At 30.3% G+C, this 18,486-nt stretch overlaps 1 protein-coding gene across 1 annotated transcript in view; it reads right to left on the bottom strand.

The window, feature by feature from the left end:
• Nucleotides 1-346: 346 nt before the first annotated feature.
• Nucleotides 347-18,486, bottom strand: part of LOC146994483 (uncharacterized) — a 69,406-nt gene continuing 51,266 nt past the window's right edge. The window contains exon 7 of the mRNA XM_085826201.1: nucleotides 347-16,160. The gene's annotated coding sequence lies outside the window, so the exon portion shown is untranslated. The remainder of the gene's footprint in view (nucleotides 16,161-18,486) is intronic.

The raw sequence follows: 18,486 nt of genomic DNA, 5'->3' as shown, positions 1-18,486 counted from the left end.
AACATTCCCAAGGAATGTGAAACATTCTCTATTTTACAATGGTTAATCTTCTATTTTTTTTTTTTTTTTTAAATTTCTTTTGAACACAGTCTATCGGTAACAGAAATAACTACAATAATTGACTGTGAGATAAGGCAAGAAATGCAGTATTCTGCCTGTTGAATAAGAAATCAGCTAAAAATGTTTATAAATTTATATTTCACTAAAAATTGATATGTACTGTAACATAAAATTGTTCTAATAATGACTTAGAATATGAATATAATGTTGATAGAGATGACAATTTAATGTCAATAATTTAATGGATTGCATTCAAGACTTAGTTAAAGCAAAGAATACTGCGATATTTCTCAGAAATTATATTTATTAGGCAAAACAATTTATATACAATAGAATTTATATTTTACCAACTTGAATGTTACATAGCAGTTAAGTGTATTTTATTAACACTGAAACACAAACTTTAACTATGTCACATAACATTCATCACAATTAGCATAAAGAAAAGTCATTAGGGCAAATATATCTAGATCCAACTGGATCCAGGCTATATAAAATATCTATATTTCTGGTTCTATTTTATCATTGCGCACAATCACATGTAAATGCATATTTAAATCAACTTTACAGAAATTTTTATTAATTTTAAAAAAGTATCAATAACCAACTAGAGATATATAAAAATGCTGAAAAGAATTAAAATGCAGACATATGCATTATAACACTGATTTTTGTGCTTGGATCCTGAGAATTGTTAAAACACTTTGATAAATACAGTAACATTTTAAAAGCCAGCAATTAGTACTTTAAACAAAACTGCAATTTGTTTAAAGGCTTCTAGCTTTGCATTTTTGCTTAATAATTTAAAGAAAAAAAAATATAGAAAAATTGAATGAAAGTGCTGCAATTACGAGGCATCATAAGTTTCATAAACTTTTTCTGAAAAAAGATGTAAAATTCTAGAAAAAAGAATTCTTTCATTTGATGTTCTGTAATTAACCTGAACATAAAACTATATTTTCCTACATTACATATATATAACTAAATTTTATTATAAGGGTATTATAAAATATCATACAGTACTCACAATATCCTTTATTATCTTGTAGAAAGCTAATAGGAAGTTTATGAGCTTACCAGCAAGAAGTGATAAAAATGATTCTTAAGCCTTCACAGTAACTCTACATACTGTTGTGTGAACCAAGTAAATAAGTCCCAGTGAAATTCTAGGATGTAACATATAGCACTTGGAAGGACGGGTGCATGCTAATGCTGTAAATAACATCCTTAGAAGGCATCAGTATCACTTCAGTAATATTTAAGAAATGTATTAAGATAATTTATCAACTACTTAAATTTTGCATCAAAAGAAAATTCATTTATTTAGTTTTACATCAAGATATGGTATTTAGACAATATAATTTTATTCCTTCGACATGCAAGATGCATGCTTATCAGGTTGTCTTATCTTCAGGCCAATATGGAATGCTTAAATTTTATACACATGAACAAAACTTAAAAATATGCTTAAACTAAAAAAAGTTTCTTAATGTATTCTACATTTTTTTTTACTAGCTTATATTGTTTTCAGATTTCTATCAATTTTAACTTTTTGAATAAATATAAAATTGGCAGAAGTCAAAAACTGCAGAAAAATTTCACTGATGATGTACAATAAATTAGTGAAATTAGTTATCAAAATTTGCTTTTATTTTGTAATGTAAAAAATTGCTTCATTTATTTTACAAAAAGGAAAAAATATTAATTATTATTACTATTAATTATATGTTTCATCTGTAATCAGCTGGAATATCCCCTTGCTAAAAATAACAGGCTTCTAAAAGATTCTTGATTTACAAATTTATAATGCTAAAAAAACTCATACAAAGCATGTACAAAAATTAGAAATTTAATACTTGAATCAATGAAACATTAGCTCACTATATTTGAGTTAAAACTGCAAATTTATATCTATAGTTAAGTGAAGCACACGGGAAATGGTGCAACATAGAAGAAAATTAAAAATTTTTAGTTTTGCTTTGAAATGAATGTTCTACCCATAACTATGTATACACTGTGCTCAGCCATACATCCCACATATTAAATTATTTCAGCAACAATCCGTATCATTGTTTGTTAATCTCATAAGTAAATAAAATATTCTAAATAATACATCAATATTTGAAACTCCTATTTATAGCAAGACTTCCAATTCTTCTAAAGTAATGTATTTCGTTCAAGAAATATACAGTACAAAGTCTTTAATCCGGACTCGTCGGGACTTCGGCGATTCTGTATTAGGGGTTTTTCGGGATTATAGATCATCAATTTAAATCTGGTAAGATGGCATGCAGAAATTATAAAATTAAAACTATGAAATTGTAATTTATGAAGTAAAGAGCAATTATGATCTAAAGGGTATCAAAATTTACAAAAAAAAAAAAAAAAAAAAAAAAAAAAAAAAAAGCTTAATATTTACTTGTTTACTTTATTAAACATTTCTTTCAATGCAAGTTGTTAAAGTTGCTAATACTTTCTCTTTAATTCTATAAACAGACAATTTTTTGTTCAGTTACAAAGTTCCGCTGTTCAAGTCCTGTAATTGTGCCGAGAATATCGACTAATTTGTCAATTGAAATTTTTTCATTTTCACTAACCTCTCTGTCACTTTCTTCATGCCTTTATCCATTTTTTTGCAGCAATTCCACTTTTTGTTTGATGGACATCAAAACATGGTTTCGCTTTGTAGATCCTTTGGCAGCTCCAGGATCGGAAACTCTTTTTGATATAATTGAAAGTTCAAGCTTACTTTTTATAAAATTGCTCTAACAGTCTGCAAAAAATAATAAGCCGGATCCAATTAGAAGATCAAGGAACAGCGCAATCTGCAACATTAACTGAAATAGATAATTAGATAATTTTAGCCTAGCTTATACCGTCCGTTATACATTAAACGTAAACATTACGCATGCGCAGAAAGTTTGTAGCTTTGAGGTCCGGATTATATAGATCATTCCGGATTATAGATGTTTGGATTAAAGACTTTGTACTGTATAACATTTCAGCTATCATAAACCAACACTTTATCTAAAATAACTATTTTATTGCTTTTTATTCACGTTTATTGTAAGAAGATCTTTCTAACACAATTCAGTCACTCCTTTCTTAAACAGTACTACCTCTAAATTATTTAAAAACAAATTATTTTACTTTAATTTTTACACATATTTACCTATAATTATAATGAGTTATTTCTAATATAATTTACTATTAGTATAATTTAAAAGACATTTCTAACACAATACGTTTGTAGTATGTTTTAGCAACAAAATTTTTATGAACAGTACAATTAATGGATGCCAGTTTAAAAAGGGCTTTTACTTATACTTTTTTTAAAGCATTTTTAATGTATTACTTTTTTAAAAGTATAATCAACAGATTCTTTGCAGTATATTTTTTGCTTTGTCCCATTTACATCATAGGATTATATTATAAAACATATGCATGTAGAAATGTATAAAGAAATAAAAATTTGATCTCATTTCTTGTTCAGCAAGTTCAGCCAGCATCTGCAATTAACTGAATTTATCACAATGAATTATAAATTTAATAAATAATCAAGAAAAAATAGATTTAATCTTCTTGAATTTCTAACAGCTTTGGAGTCTGAAGAAGTGGATACAAAATTATCCAAAGCATATCATAAGTTAATAGAAAGACCACTATCATGAGCTAAATTTTATGAAAATAAAATATAAAGTTGCAATCATTCAATATATAGCTACATACACAAATACACAAAGTAGCAGAAAATAGTTTACAGACTTTTTTCACCAAATAGAATTTAACCGTATGAGAAATAAAAAAGGTACAATTCCGTTATAAGGGCCGTAAAAAATCGACAAACTACTGTTCATGCCAGTGCTGCCAAAAATAATTACGGCCTAAGGTTCAAGGCGTTGGCTTCCGGAGTACCTTTGCAAATTAATGCAATTACCTCCACAACTTTGTTAAGAAAACTGAATTAATTAAGAAAGAGCAATGGCTAAAGAAAAATGAACGAAACCATTAAGGGTTTAGTGATAAGAGTGATAAGGTTTAGTGATAAGGGTTTAGTGATAAGATTTTAAATGTTAAAAAAACTGGTATTTTGCAGTTCAACCGATTTGTATGATTTCCAGCAGTATGTATAAATAAGACCCACCAACGGCCGAGTGGTAAAGTCGCTGAACACTGGTAGTTCGGTCTGAGGTTCGAATCCCACGAACGGGATGGCTGCATGGGCGTTTTCGTGGTTTTCGCCATGGGTAACGTGTATATGAGCCAGTTTCCCTTAGAAAGTCCTCCACGAAGGCATCCCTCCCCTTAGACAGATAGCCCTCTAGGCTTTGCCATAATCACACACACATATGTATAATTAATGCTTCTTTCTGCGATATTTTCTTTTATGACATTGAACAAAGTTTTCATTTCGATCATTTTGGAACAGAGATTAGACAGAAACCTTAATTTGATTCTCTGCATAATTCGCCGAAAACACATTGTGGCGGAAGAACCCATCCAATGTTATTCTTTCTTTTACTGAAAAGGCTTTCATTTACTTCAATAATTTTGCCCCATCTGCCGATTTTCAAGTTAGATTGAGTAAATAAAGTTGCGGCACACCCTTCACGCATGTAACTGTTCCAGTTTACACTTGTATTGTGGTTCATCTTCACTGGAGTTCACAAAATTCAATAGATGTCATCTCCTGACACCAAAAACAGATGAACCTAACGGTTAGGGGATTTTCGATCCTTCGAACCAATTTTGACTTCCATATCCTTTCTTACAGCCTTTTTCTTATTGCCTTTCTTCTTCTTAATCCTTTCTTACAGGTTTCTTTCCTGCACTGCCATTTCGCTACTGAGTTACCGCTAAAGCACAATGTCATCTCGTGGTTGTTCAAACATAATTTTCTATCATGAATGATGCCTGTTCTTTGAAAAAATTCTATTGCAGACTTTTCGTCATTAGGTAATTCCCAAATTGTTAAACTCATAGCATTATTAGAAAAGAATCAAAAAATTAAACTAGTATTTCAATGGCGACTTATAAATATAGAACTATCTAAATTTATGCACTTCGGCACATTCGCTAGATTTGGTGTGCGGTTAAATGAGCCCATTTGCTAGATTTGGCGTTGCTCATATATTTTAGCTGTAATTTTTTACGGTTCCTAAAACGGAACAGTACCACAAAAAATTACAAAATAAAATAAGAACTTGATACATAAAAAAGGGGGGAGGGGCAAGAATAATCAAAAGAATTAAAAACGTCAAGGTGTTACAGGTCATATCCATCTCTTTTGGGGACTGGTACCACAAGATAAAGGTAAAATAAAGTAATGAGTTTTAGCTGATCAGAAAGTTTATAAAATTTCTTTTGCTATCTTGTACTATTCCTACTAAACACACAGCAGTTTTTACCATGTTGCTTAGTTCAGTTTTTTTATTACTATTAACTAACACAAAAAATAATTGGAAGTACTTGAAAATTAGAGTTTGAGTTATTTTGATTTTGTGAGCATTAAAAATATTATATAGATATTTCTATGATAAATTCTTTCATTAAAAAAGTACATTGAAAAATAATTGAATGAACGAATTTTAGTTTATGGAAAGTTAAAGAATTTGCTCAACAAAGCTTGCAAAAAAGTTCAACAATTTCCTTCTTCAAATATGGGTATATGTCAATCATTTTACAATCTGTATAAAAATCACTAAATAAAAATTAATGTATTGCATTAATGATACTACCGTAATTTCCGGAAGAAACGCCGCGGCGTTTACGTGTTTAAAACTTAAATTTTCAGCGGGTGTGGCGTTTAGGTGCACTAAAAATAAAATATTTCCTATGATGGTCATTGTACGTTGTTTGGATGGTCTTGTCATTGTGCATAGACTGGTGCTGTTCCCACACAAAAGACCACTCAGTTGCTTTTTGCGAACGTTATTTTGTTTACATTCTTTCCCTTGAACGGACCTACACGCCTTATTCACCCTAAACGAGATCTCAGAACAATAACATTCTTCCTCCTTTCAAATCAACATTCTCATCAGTTTGAATAGTCTCTCTCCTCTGCCATTCCATAACCATCCTCTCCCCACCCCTGCCTTTTCTGCAATTTTTTTCAAAGGCGGACACGACTCCACCTGCCTCGCAATAACAAACTCTGACGTATTTCCTCTTCAGCATGAATGGATTTTTCTTGGCATTCTGCTAAATACAGATCCCATCAGCTTGGGTACAAGTACTTGTTGGATAGTTTTTAATTAGGGAGCGGAAAATTTTTGAAAATGTCTCTAAACGGCACAGAAGCTATACATTTCTTACCTTTAATTTATTTTTGAGTTATGATTTCATTTCATGCATTTTTCTTAACTGGTATGTCATATATCAGGACTTAGATTGAGTTTTTGCATCTATACGGCCCATGACGATGTCACACGCAATTTAATCTACAGCGGCGTTTCTGTGTAATTTTAAATTTTTTCCCGCCATTTTTCTCGAGTGCGGCATTTACGCTGATGCGGCCTTTCTTCCGGAAATTACGGTAATTATATTTTTTCCTAAACACTGACTTTATTTTAAATGTTAATTTATAGATAACATTAAATAGACAAAACATTATTTAATTGGCTTTTAGCATTACATGTGCATCATGTCATGCTATATTATTAGGCCATATATATATATATATAGTTACGGATAGATATCACATACAATAAATTATAACATTTAGTTCATATAAGATATTAAAAATTTAACACTGTAGCTTTTATTGCTAAAGTAAAACATTTAAATACAAGATTTGTTTTCAATATATAAAATATTTTATTTAGTAAATACACTTACAGTATATTATTAATTTCTAATTTGTATCAGAAATAATTTTCGCAATCAAAAATATCATGAAAAGCTTGGCACTCCTTTTGTTTAATAAATAAATATAATCACAGATTTCAAGAAAAGAAACATTCTTCAATTAAGTCATAGTTAGATATTCTGAAGTACAGTCAAAAGTCGTTAATTCGGACACCCATAATCCGGAATGAACTATAATCCGGACCTCAAAGCTAAAAACTTTCTGCGCATGCGCTGCGTTGGCACATGCGCACAGGCGTTTTACGCATGCGCGTAAGACCTTGATTACTGCGCATATGCGTGTGCGCAAGTGCAGAATACGTTTTCGCCTGCGCGTTTAATGTATAACGGACGGTGTAAGCTAAAATTATCTAATTATCTATTTCAGTTAATGTTAATGATTGCGTTGTTCCTTAATCTTCGAATTGGATCTCGCTTATTATTTTTTGCAGACTGTAAGAGCAATTTTATAAAAGTAAACCTGAAATTTCCATTATGTCAAATAGAATTTCCGATGCTGGAACTTCCAAAGGATCTACAAAACGAAAGTGTTTCGATGTCCAACAAACAAAAAGTGGAACTGCTCCAAAAAATGGATAAAGACATGAAGAATGTGACAGAGAGGTTAGTGAAAACGAAAAAATTTCGTTTGACAAGTTAGTCGGTATTCTCGGCACAGCAATTAACGGGACTTGAATAGCGGAACTTTGTAACTGAAAAAGAAATTATGTCTGTTTATAGAATTAAAGAGAAAGTATTATCACATAAAACGAAGCAACTTAAACAACTTACATTGAAAGAAATGTTTAATAAAGTAAACAAATAAACAAATAAATATTAAGCTTTTTTTTTTTTTTTTTTGTAAATTTTGATACCCTTTAGATCATAATTGTTCTTTATTTCATTAATTATGGTTTTATATTTTTAATTTTAGAATTTCTGCATGCCATCTTACGAGATTTAAACTGATGATCTATAATCCGGAAAAATCGATAATCCGGAATCGCCGAAGTCCCGACGAGTCCGGATTAACGACTTTTGACTGTAATCAGAAGTTTAAGATAAAAAATCTTAGTTCTATGCATCACAATTACCTTACACTATATAAACTAGTATATTTCACACTTTTAAGAATAAAAAGCTATTCAATCCACAAATCACAGATAAATAAAAGGAAATATTAAGAAATATAATTCTTCATTGACAATATCAGTAACAAAAATCATTGAAGTTTCATAGAATTTTAGGTTCTCAGTTTCATACAAATCATTTCACATTAGAAACTAAACATATGTTTGTTGGAGATGTAAGTCCTAAAGTTAAGGTGAATGCGTAAAACAAATGCAACAATTAAAATATAAATGATTAATTAATTGACACGAATTTCAGGTATAACTGTATAACCATTAAACTGTTTCTTTTTTTATGGCAATTTAGTCGAAACAATTTACTTCTTTATTATACAGATTCAAATGCAGCTTAAATTGCTTATTTAGCTTTAAAATATGCTTACCTCAATTTATATGTTCTGTGTTCTTAACTAAAAACTATTTTCGTGAAAGCTAACATTTTAGGTATACTCAGGTATTGCATACATAAATATACATTACAGTTATAAGCACAGAAATAAGGGGGGAAAAGGAATTTATTTGAAATTTTAAACTCTCACACATTTTCTTGTTTATTACAGGTCTGTTTTTCAAAATGATATAATTTGAAGCAAGGTATGAGACATAGATAAAAAAAAATGGAGTTGGTGTGGACAGCCTTTAACTCCATTATTATTCAAGTATTAAATTTTTTATAATACCCTGGTGCCGAGATGACTTTTTTTATACTTCAGTTGGCAACCTTGCTTCTGTAAGAATAACATCCAGTGAAATCAGTCCATGGAATCATCATAAACTGTACTTTTCCAGCAGTTATTTTGATCTTCAAATGAGCTGCAAGACTTCCAATAAAAGTAAACCTAACTGACCAGTGCAGGTGAAGGATTATTGCAATCACTTTTCAACAACTGCTTTACAGAATGAAAGTCACCTTTATTATATTTACTTTTGCTATTTTGATATACTTGATTTCCAATCAGAATTCCCATCACTACAAATGTATGCTAACAATACCTTCCATTAAAATGAAAAAGACAGCACAAAATTGAAAATGAACATAATGAAAACGTGTTAACTAAAGGAATTTTAAAATACAAATAATGCTTTAAAGGACTATTAGTATCCTTTCTATTTTGCCCCCAGTTTTATAAACTAATTAGGGAAAAAATATGGCAATATTTCAATGGACTATTAGTGCCATCTTTTTGAAGCACTATATGCTAATCAGGGACAAATATTTAAGCCAGTAACCAAACATGAAAATTCTTTTATATATATGGCACACAGACAAGTCAAGATGCAACACAAGTAAAAAGGTTGCTATTTATATTTCTAGCCTTGGCAACTGTAAGTGTTGCTAGGTGACCGCATACAATTCTAATCGAAAGTTTGATATTTTTAACTATAAATTCTTCAGAACATTTTGTCATTTTAGTGTGGTATGTGTTATTTATGGTAAACTGAAAAATTCGTCTCGGGCAAAAAATGGAACTGACTCGTTAACTTATTTTTCATAATTTCTGATGTGGATTATTAAGACAAGAGTGCTTCAATGAACTTCTTTATGCAAAGATAAAGCATTATCCTACAACATTGTAAAAAACTGGAATAATGAATTCAGTCTTAGTTGATATTCACTCCAGGACGAATTCAGTGAAGGTTGTCCAAAATCGGTTGTTGTGCCAGAAAATATCGATGCTGTGTGTGAATTGATAAAGCATGATTATCATGTGAGATACCATAAGATTGAGGTATCTTAGGGCATTAGCATGACAAGCATCAATAAGATATTACATGAACATTTGGCCATAAAAAAAAGACTTGTTCACGATAGATATCACATAATCTGACAAACGCTCAAAAGAAGGCTTGTGTCGATTGGTGCAAGGAAATATTGGAAAAATACATTCAAGGTCCATCAAAGGCTGTGTATAACATCAACAGAGGTGAGGAATCATGAATCTAGTATATAAGCCTCAAATAAAACAGCAGTCGACTGTATGGTTCTTCCAAGATGAGCCAAATCCAACAAAAGTTGTTTGCGGATGAAGCAAATGGTTGCCTGTTTGTTCGGCACACCGGCCACGTGCGACAGTGGTATTACAGCAATGCTGGACAGTCAATTCCGAATTGTACATGAGCAAATTGTTTGCCAGAAGTCATCAGAGAAATTAAAAAAAAAAAAAAAAAAAAGTAGAAGAGGCGAATCATTCTTCATCACGACAATGCAAGCTTTCACACATTGGCTTAAACGAAGAAATTTTTGACACACTAAAACATCGAATCGATGTGTCATCTGCTGTACAGCCCTGATTTTGCATCCAATGACTTTTTTTTTAATTCCCGCACATCAAAAATAAATTATATGATCAGCAATCTGTGAAACCTGAAGAAGTGGTTGATGCATTCAAAATGCATGCTTTGGAGTTACCTCAATCGGAGTGGTAAAAGTGCTTCGAAAATTAGTTCAAACGCATGCAGAAATGTATTGATCTTCAAGGAAAATATTTTGAAAAACAATAAAACAAATTTCAGTCATAATTTTTGTTTTCAACATTAGGCCAGAAATACAAATAGCAACCCTTGCACAGTGTATGCCCAAATTAGTTAAACAGTTAAATCTGTAATGAAAATGATTAAATATTCTAGCTTGCAATTTTTTCTGGAAAGGTCTACTCAGACAATCCTACAATAGCTTTTATATATGGGGTCACTAAGCACTTTGTTGTTGAATGTGTTTTGACCATGAGCGCAAGGAAGAGATATACAGAAGAATATATTGTGAAGGTTTTGAGAAAATCAAAAATTTATTAGATTTTGCAGGAAGATCATGCAGACCAAGAATTGAGAAATAATAGGGATATTTTGATTTTTTTTAATGTGGATGTTTATGAATGTATGATTTTTTTAATTCTGTGTTGTTTTTACATATGTATTAAACCTTCTTTTGGAGGGGGGTTCGTTTTGGTGTGGTTTGTAAGTTTAGGCTTGATGAGTGAGTGGATTGTCACTCATTGGTCATATTTTAGTACTTTGTTTCATTTTTCTAACATTTTTATTACTCAGACCTAGGGCTTGGTTTTCTGGAGACTAGCTAATTTTGATGCTTAAATTTTAATTAATTATTACAATAGCTTTAGATTTTCTATGAGAACAGCTGGGCTGCTGGCTGCCATCTTTTGTGGTTAAACTGGCCTGTTCCCCATTATTCATGTGATCAGCTTCGGCAGCTAGGTAGGCTAGGGGGCTGTGTCCAATATATAATCCTAGAACAGATAGGCTTTATTTATTTATACTTCTGCCCACATTTGGTGGTATCGGAGGTAAAAAAGGTCTCGTTATCCCCTTGGCCGAGAAGCTTACTACTTAAGAGGTTGCTCAAGGGCAGGAGAGATGATGCTAAAAAAAGAGGATGGTAAAGAAGGCCGTAACCTCGGAAATGAAGTATATACAAGATAGTAGAAAAAATTTCAACCAAGAGAGAAAATCACTTGATCCTGGTAGTTCAATCTATGTTCAAATCTTGACAAATGAGCTGGTTGCATGAGAATTTCCGTGATTTTCCCAACATGCAATGCAACTATGAGCTAATTTCTCTTCAAAAGTTTTTTTTTGCAAAGGCATCCTTTCCTTTAGGAATATAGCCCTTGTATGCTTTGTTATAATTTAATGCAATTCTTTATATTTCAGATGCAAAGTATTTTCTTTTATCTAATTTGGTAGTTCTTAAAACTTTTCATTTCATCCTCCTTTTTACCACATGTCACAATGTTATCCCACTTAATATTTTCTGACTGATTCAAATAATATATAAAACCAAAATATCTAACTATAGTTCTTGAATGTCTAGCCATATAATTACAGAGGTGAATGCAAAAATTTTACAAATACATACATACTATTTATATATGTCTTGGTAATAAACTGATCTAATACATATAAATGCAGATGAACCTTCATTAACACATTCATGGGATCTATTGTCCAGGAATGCACTGATCTCTTATTTCAAGGATCTGGAAATTTAGGAAGTGTTTACTAAATTGTAATATCCATTAACCCTCTGATCGTTATGACCGAGTTTATCTGGTTATCAGAAGTTTAGCTACTTGGCATATAATAGCTAATAATTTAAGATATTTTGCTTTCTTACTTTCTTTAATAATGTAAATATAATCTTAATGAATGAAAGTTTATGAAAATACAGACTAAAATAAGTAATTATACAAACTAAATTAATAAATACTGTTTAAATACCGGTCTTCATGACGGAACTAAAATACAGCGCCACTCAGAGGGTTAATAGAGGTTCAACTACAAGTTTCTTTATTTACATGTAATTAAATATAACTAATTACTGATATATTTAATAAATAACAATATGGAAAGTTTTCTGTTTGCTTTGCTGTACTTACATGATGCCAAGATTTAACCTTTTTGCCCCATGCAATTTTGATTATGTAATCTTTATTTTTTGCTGTTTCAATTCCCTCCATTTTTCCTATCTCCCTTCCAGGAATTTATAGTTTCTTTTCTTGAAGGGAATTTAACTAATAGTTAAAGCCAGTTTGAATCATATAAAAATTTGTATTTGTGATTCTCTTATCTCTTCTGTGTTGTTGGTCACTGTCTGTGTCATTGGTCTTAAATAATCTAAGCTTGTTGTGTCTTAGGCTTGTAAAAAACTTGCGCTCTTAAGTCAAGAACCAGTTACTATCAAGAGAGAAATCAAGATAGAAAGTATGAGGGTTGCTCTGCGAAATTTTCCAAACTGATATTCAAAAGGCTCTGACATATTTTAAAACTCTTATGAAACAGTAAACTTCTCTGAATTATAATTTAAGAGTATCCTGTTTCAACTTGATAACAAACTCCCTAGTAATGATAATTTTTTATTTCATTTGGCTTTAAAACTGATTTTCATTTATTACACAATAGTGTAATTAAATTAAAAAATAATTAATTGAAATAGTTTATTTTAGATATTACAAATATCAAAATAAATTAAGATGTAGAAATTAGTATACCCTGCAAACCAAAAGCTAACTGTCAAACATGAATACCTTGTTAACTTATTTGCAGGATAAGAATAAAAATTCCACAATAAATTTGAATAATGTATATTGATTGGAATATAAAATATTACCTTTTCTTCTTTAAAATGCTAAAAATCATCGCTCCTATATACACAGGAAAACATTTAAAAATGTGTTAATAAAATTTAAGACTAACGCTTACACTAGAAGAAAAAATAAAATATATTACCTAGCTTTATTCCAAGATACAATATTTGGACCATTCTACTATTTGAAGAACATCTTACACATATTAAATGTTATGTAATGCCATCTTATAGCAAAAACTTTCTTTTCCTTCTAAAATATCTTCAAAATGAAAATAAAAACTGAAGCTATAACTTCAGGTTTGGTAGCATGTTATTTTATTTTCCATCCAGTATATTTTAAACGATATAATTTTAATATTTGAAAAATCATACATACTAGTTTCAACTTTCTGTTGGGGGCAGGGGTAATCAATATCCACAAAACTTTGCAATTTACAAAAACATTCTCCACATACAAATTCCACTGTACACCAGTAAAAAGTAAATTTGAATTAAAAAATTTGAAAATCAGTTTGAAACTTTGCTCATTATCTTAGAATTCAAAGTATAGCACTTGTTAATTCATTTTTCCGATCATCACACAAATGTTTCCCTTTTTAATTCCTAAATCGAGAAATATGTCTGGTAGCTAGCAGATACAATAAAAAATTATTGTTGTTGAAAGCGATTTTTTAACAGATAGTATACAAGAATATTAACAAAATGATTTAAATTCTAAATAAGAACCTAAACCTCAGGTACTAATCACATAAAGTGCACTATCATTTGTAGCTCCTAAATAACCAGATTATACAGTTTCTGTAAATGTACAGATAATGTATAAAATAGAATACATCTTTAGTAATAATCTTAATTATTTCAATATACCTTGATATCCAATATTATTACTTGAAGTTTTGATTGTCTCATAAAATCAAAAAATATTTCTTTCATCAACAATAATATTTTGATGCTGTTAAGAAATATAAACAACTATTTTAATAAAATTAAGTATTTACATGTTATTCTAGCAGCTGAATACAAAATTATTTAACTTTGGATAAAAATAAAACATCGAGAAAATATAATATTTTACTTCATTGGTTAATTCTTTTCATTCTCCTACATATTTATTGTTTTTGGCTTTATTATTTGTTATAAGATTAAATACTTCATTTTCAGAACAAAAATAAAATATGAAAGAAAGAGCACACATGAAAGAGAGAGAGAAAGAGTATAATTATCCCCCCTTCTTTTTTTGGTTTTATCCAAAAGGAATAATTTAAAAGTTAACTGTTATGGTTACTTTCCTCTAATATGCTTTTATATGCAATCATAAATTTAGAATTTTGTCTCACCAGTACTTCAACTAGTGCCTGCATACCACTTACAAACATCTATGCTTCTCTGGGATTAGAGCACGGGTCCCACGATATAATAGCCAGCATTACTAATCATCATACCAATCAAGGCAGCAATATGGAATGACAATCTGAAGATTATTTCATTAATGTGCAATGTACTCTAGCAATAAACTAGATGTGAATATACTCAAACAAGAATGTGCCCTTAAAAAAGAAAACCATACAGATAGATCCTCCTCCTTCATAACAGATACACAATGAACTTTTTATGCCAACCATAGAAAGCTTATCATGATGACAGACTTCACTATATTTTAATGGAATAGAAAATAGAAAAATTCTGTTATTAATTTTGGTGGATAAACAATTTTAAGCCCAGCATATACAGAGAATTCTTCAAGTCTAATAATTATTTTAAAGCTGTAAACAAATTATACATCTGATATAAAAATATATGAAAATTACTGTATAATATGAAAACATAATTCACACACAAAAGCAAAATAGCAAAAAATGCATAATATTTGGCTATCACTGTTAATGTGAACATTTTTATCTTTATTCCTTATTTATATATAAGATTCAACATTATTTTACTTTTTCATTGTATTAGTAATTTTGCTTATTTGCGCTTTCAATTTCATCAGGAGTATTCCTATTGAAAATCATCAAAATTCATTAAAATTGTGTTCATTTACCAACATTAGGCATTTGTTGGCATTTACCATGCCAATAAATGCCTAATGGCATTAATACCAACAAAAAATATATGAAGATCTGACCACTGTTTCACACAATACATTTCATAAATTTTGAATTTTCATCTAGCTACAATTTGAGCACAGTCTCCACATTTTAAGGCCCAGTGTTAAGTTGGGTAATACAATACATATAAAGTGGATACCAAATGATCTGTTATTTCAATTGCAGTCCATTAACTGAGCAAAGTTTTACAAATAAATAAATAAATGCAATACCCATTTGAAAAATACAGTTCTGTACAGAAAGATAGAGAATTTCAAATGTATGAAATGTTTTCTGACTTGGTTTAATAAACAAAAACAAAATATAAAAATACACAATTATACACAACACTGTAACACAACAGCCTAGTCTCACTTGTAAATTTCACCCATAGAAACTTTTTTTCATTAAAAAAATGTATGTAACAGTTTACAAAAATAAAGAAAATTATACAAATATATAACTTTTCTAGTAACAATGCTAATATAGTAAAGCTAAAGGAAAAGCACACAAATGCTCCTAAGAAGCTATCATATAACAAAAATAAGACTTGAAGGTTCTGTAATTTATCAAATAAATAATGACCTGGGGTAGGGAATTGCAATTTGAAAAATACTGCATATTCTTAAACAGTTTACCAAAACTAAAACAAAAATGCCCAAAGAAATTTCTATATAGACTCAAAATTTATAATTACAGAAGGCTAAAAGAAGTCCAAAGTGGAATGACTTCAAACATAAATATATACAAAAGCACTTTTATAAATTCTACAAAATAGCCAATAATGCACACTTTGTATTATACTGCAAATGCTTTACAGCAATGCAGAAGGTTAGCTCCTTCATCCTTTAGTGCAAATACACAGTGACACAATCATTCTCAGTACAAATTGCACAATGATAAGCTAAATGGCAACTTCAGTCTTCTGGAGATCTAATCAAGAAAGAAAAAGAAAGCATTAACTATGGTGTATTTAAAAAATGCTTATTAACATTAAAAAAAATTATATTACTCACAAAAGGGCTTTTTTTAATGCCTTGTGTGTTACCTTTATTAAATATCAAGTTCTTTGCACTTAAACAGCATAAAATTGAATTCAACAGCAATATCACAAAGTATTTAAAAACAGCACATCTTCAGACTTTCCGATACAGAGTCTCCCGTGCTGGAGATAAAAATGTTTTCCGTACAGTGTTGCCATTGCTCGCTTTCAAATCGCCGAGTTTGTTATTCAGTAATTCATTAAAGTTTAACAAAATTTGAAATAGATAATAAAACAAATTCAAAACTCAAAATTCAGGCTTCCAAGTGCTCATGTTCAATTGGAGGACTATGCTATTCAAAATTGGATGGCCCTAGGTACCAGTTTTGTTTTCCTACAATGCGAGAAAGATTCATGAATTCATGAAGATTATTTAGTTTCTTTAAATATAATATGTGGCGATAATATTTGATGGCAACAGTTTGAAAAGTGAACCAATGAAGGAAGTGAAACGACACAAAATGTCATTTTGAGACTAAGAGCTCTTTGGGCTAAAAATCCTTCACTGAAATAAATAAAGCACAGTCTCTTGATATAATATTCAAATAAAACTATTTCAAGAGTCATTTAAAAATTTAACAGACTTCACTATTTACTTATTGCATACTTTCTGCTCAGAATACAGGTGATGGACAAAACAATTTGAACACCAACAAATGGCTGCATTTTATTAATAAGGGGAAATATTCCACTTTGAGGATACTGCATTTTACTAATAAGAGGCAATATTCCACTTTGAGGATAATTCTGGATATGTAGGAAAGTTTCAGCACTTTAACGGGAGTAGATCTTGGAAACTTTTAATTTGTGCTCATTGACTGGTTGGAAGCAGAATGGAATTATCCAGTGTTTATAACTAGTAAAAGGCACATATATTGTCAGAGCATGCTGCTTGTAAATAATAAGCAAGAAAGAAAAATTAAAATTTAAAAAAGAAGTATATATCAAGCATTAATTTTTGAGCAAATATGATCTAAAGCACCACAGGCAGAAGAATGTGAACATATATGTAGTATATATGGCAAATTTACTATTACAAAATTAAACACTAGATTTGAAGACACATGCTAATATTGATTTAAGAGTTTCAGAGATGGTGAAATGCATCTCAGAATAAAAACATCATGAATACCCCTGAACCTGCAAGCCAGCAAAATTATTACAGCAGAATTAGCACAGCAGTATAGGGTTATAAGATGACACTGGAGAAACTGAATCACACCTTCAGATTTGTGATAAATTTGGACACATGATTTACTGGAAAAAGATGTACACAGAACAGTAAAGCGGTGTGTTTTAAACCTTGACCTGCGAAATGCATTTGGAACTCTGCATCAAATAGTAACATAAAAAATGTTTTCCTTAAACAATATTAAATAATGCAGGATTATTTATAGAACACATGCATCTCCAGGATCCATAACAAAACAAGGATACTATGCACAAAAGATTATATCAAGATTATGATAAGATTTTACTGAAGTGATCTACCATAAATTTCTACTACTGAACCAAACATTAAATGGAAAGGTGCACTACCAATAGCTTGATCATTTTCATAATGTTTGGTAGAAAAAGTACCCATTGAGGATCAATCATCAGAGAGTGGTATTCCATCATGATAATGCAAGTTCCTACATATCTGATTGGACTCAGGAAATCACAGCATTTGAGATAAGACTTTCTATCTCTCTCACATAATCTTTGTAACTGAGGCATAATTTAACTGTTTATAAAACAAATTTTAACCATTGTAGAGCCAATATTTATTTTGCACTGTATCATATGATCTTGATTTTTGCTTTTTTCTGAATTTGCAAAATATCATACCTGGATGAAGGGCAGAAAACAAGACCTCATAAATCTGTCTGTAGAATTAAGTTTAGAGGTTCCCCAACCCAATGCAAAATTACAAGATCTTAAAAACTCATCGTACAGAGTCCTCAATATGATGAAAAATTTTTTGAGGCATTGGTGGAGTCAATTACTGAAGCTCAGATCAAACAGCATATAGGCTCAATGAAAACAAAGAATGTAGACTCAAGGAAAGGGAGACAAGAGTTTGAATTAGAATAACAACCAAACTCTAATAAGAACTAAATTCTCGAAATAATATTCCTAAGGTCTATAAGAGAATCGCAATTATTCCAAACTATCCGATATTTCACTGAAGTGACGTTTGAGTGTCAGGTTCACAAAGCAAATGTAAACAAAGGA

This window comes from Stegodyphus dumicola, chromosome 11 (genome assembly GCF_044657685.1).
Source record: "Stegodyphus dumicola isolate Sdum_Otavi_A_Nest chromosome 11, ASM4465768v1".
NCBI lineage: Eukaryota > Metazoa > Arthropoda > Arachnida > Araneae > Eresidae > Stegodyphus > Stegodyphus dumicola.
The sequence above is the reverse complement of the archived record's forward strand: the minus strand, read 5'-3'. Positions and strand labels throughout refer to the sequence as shown.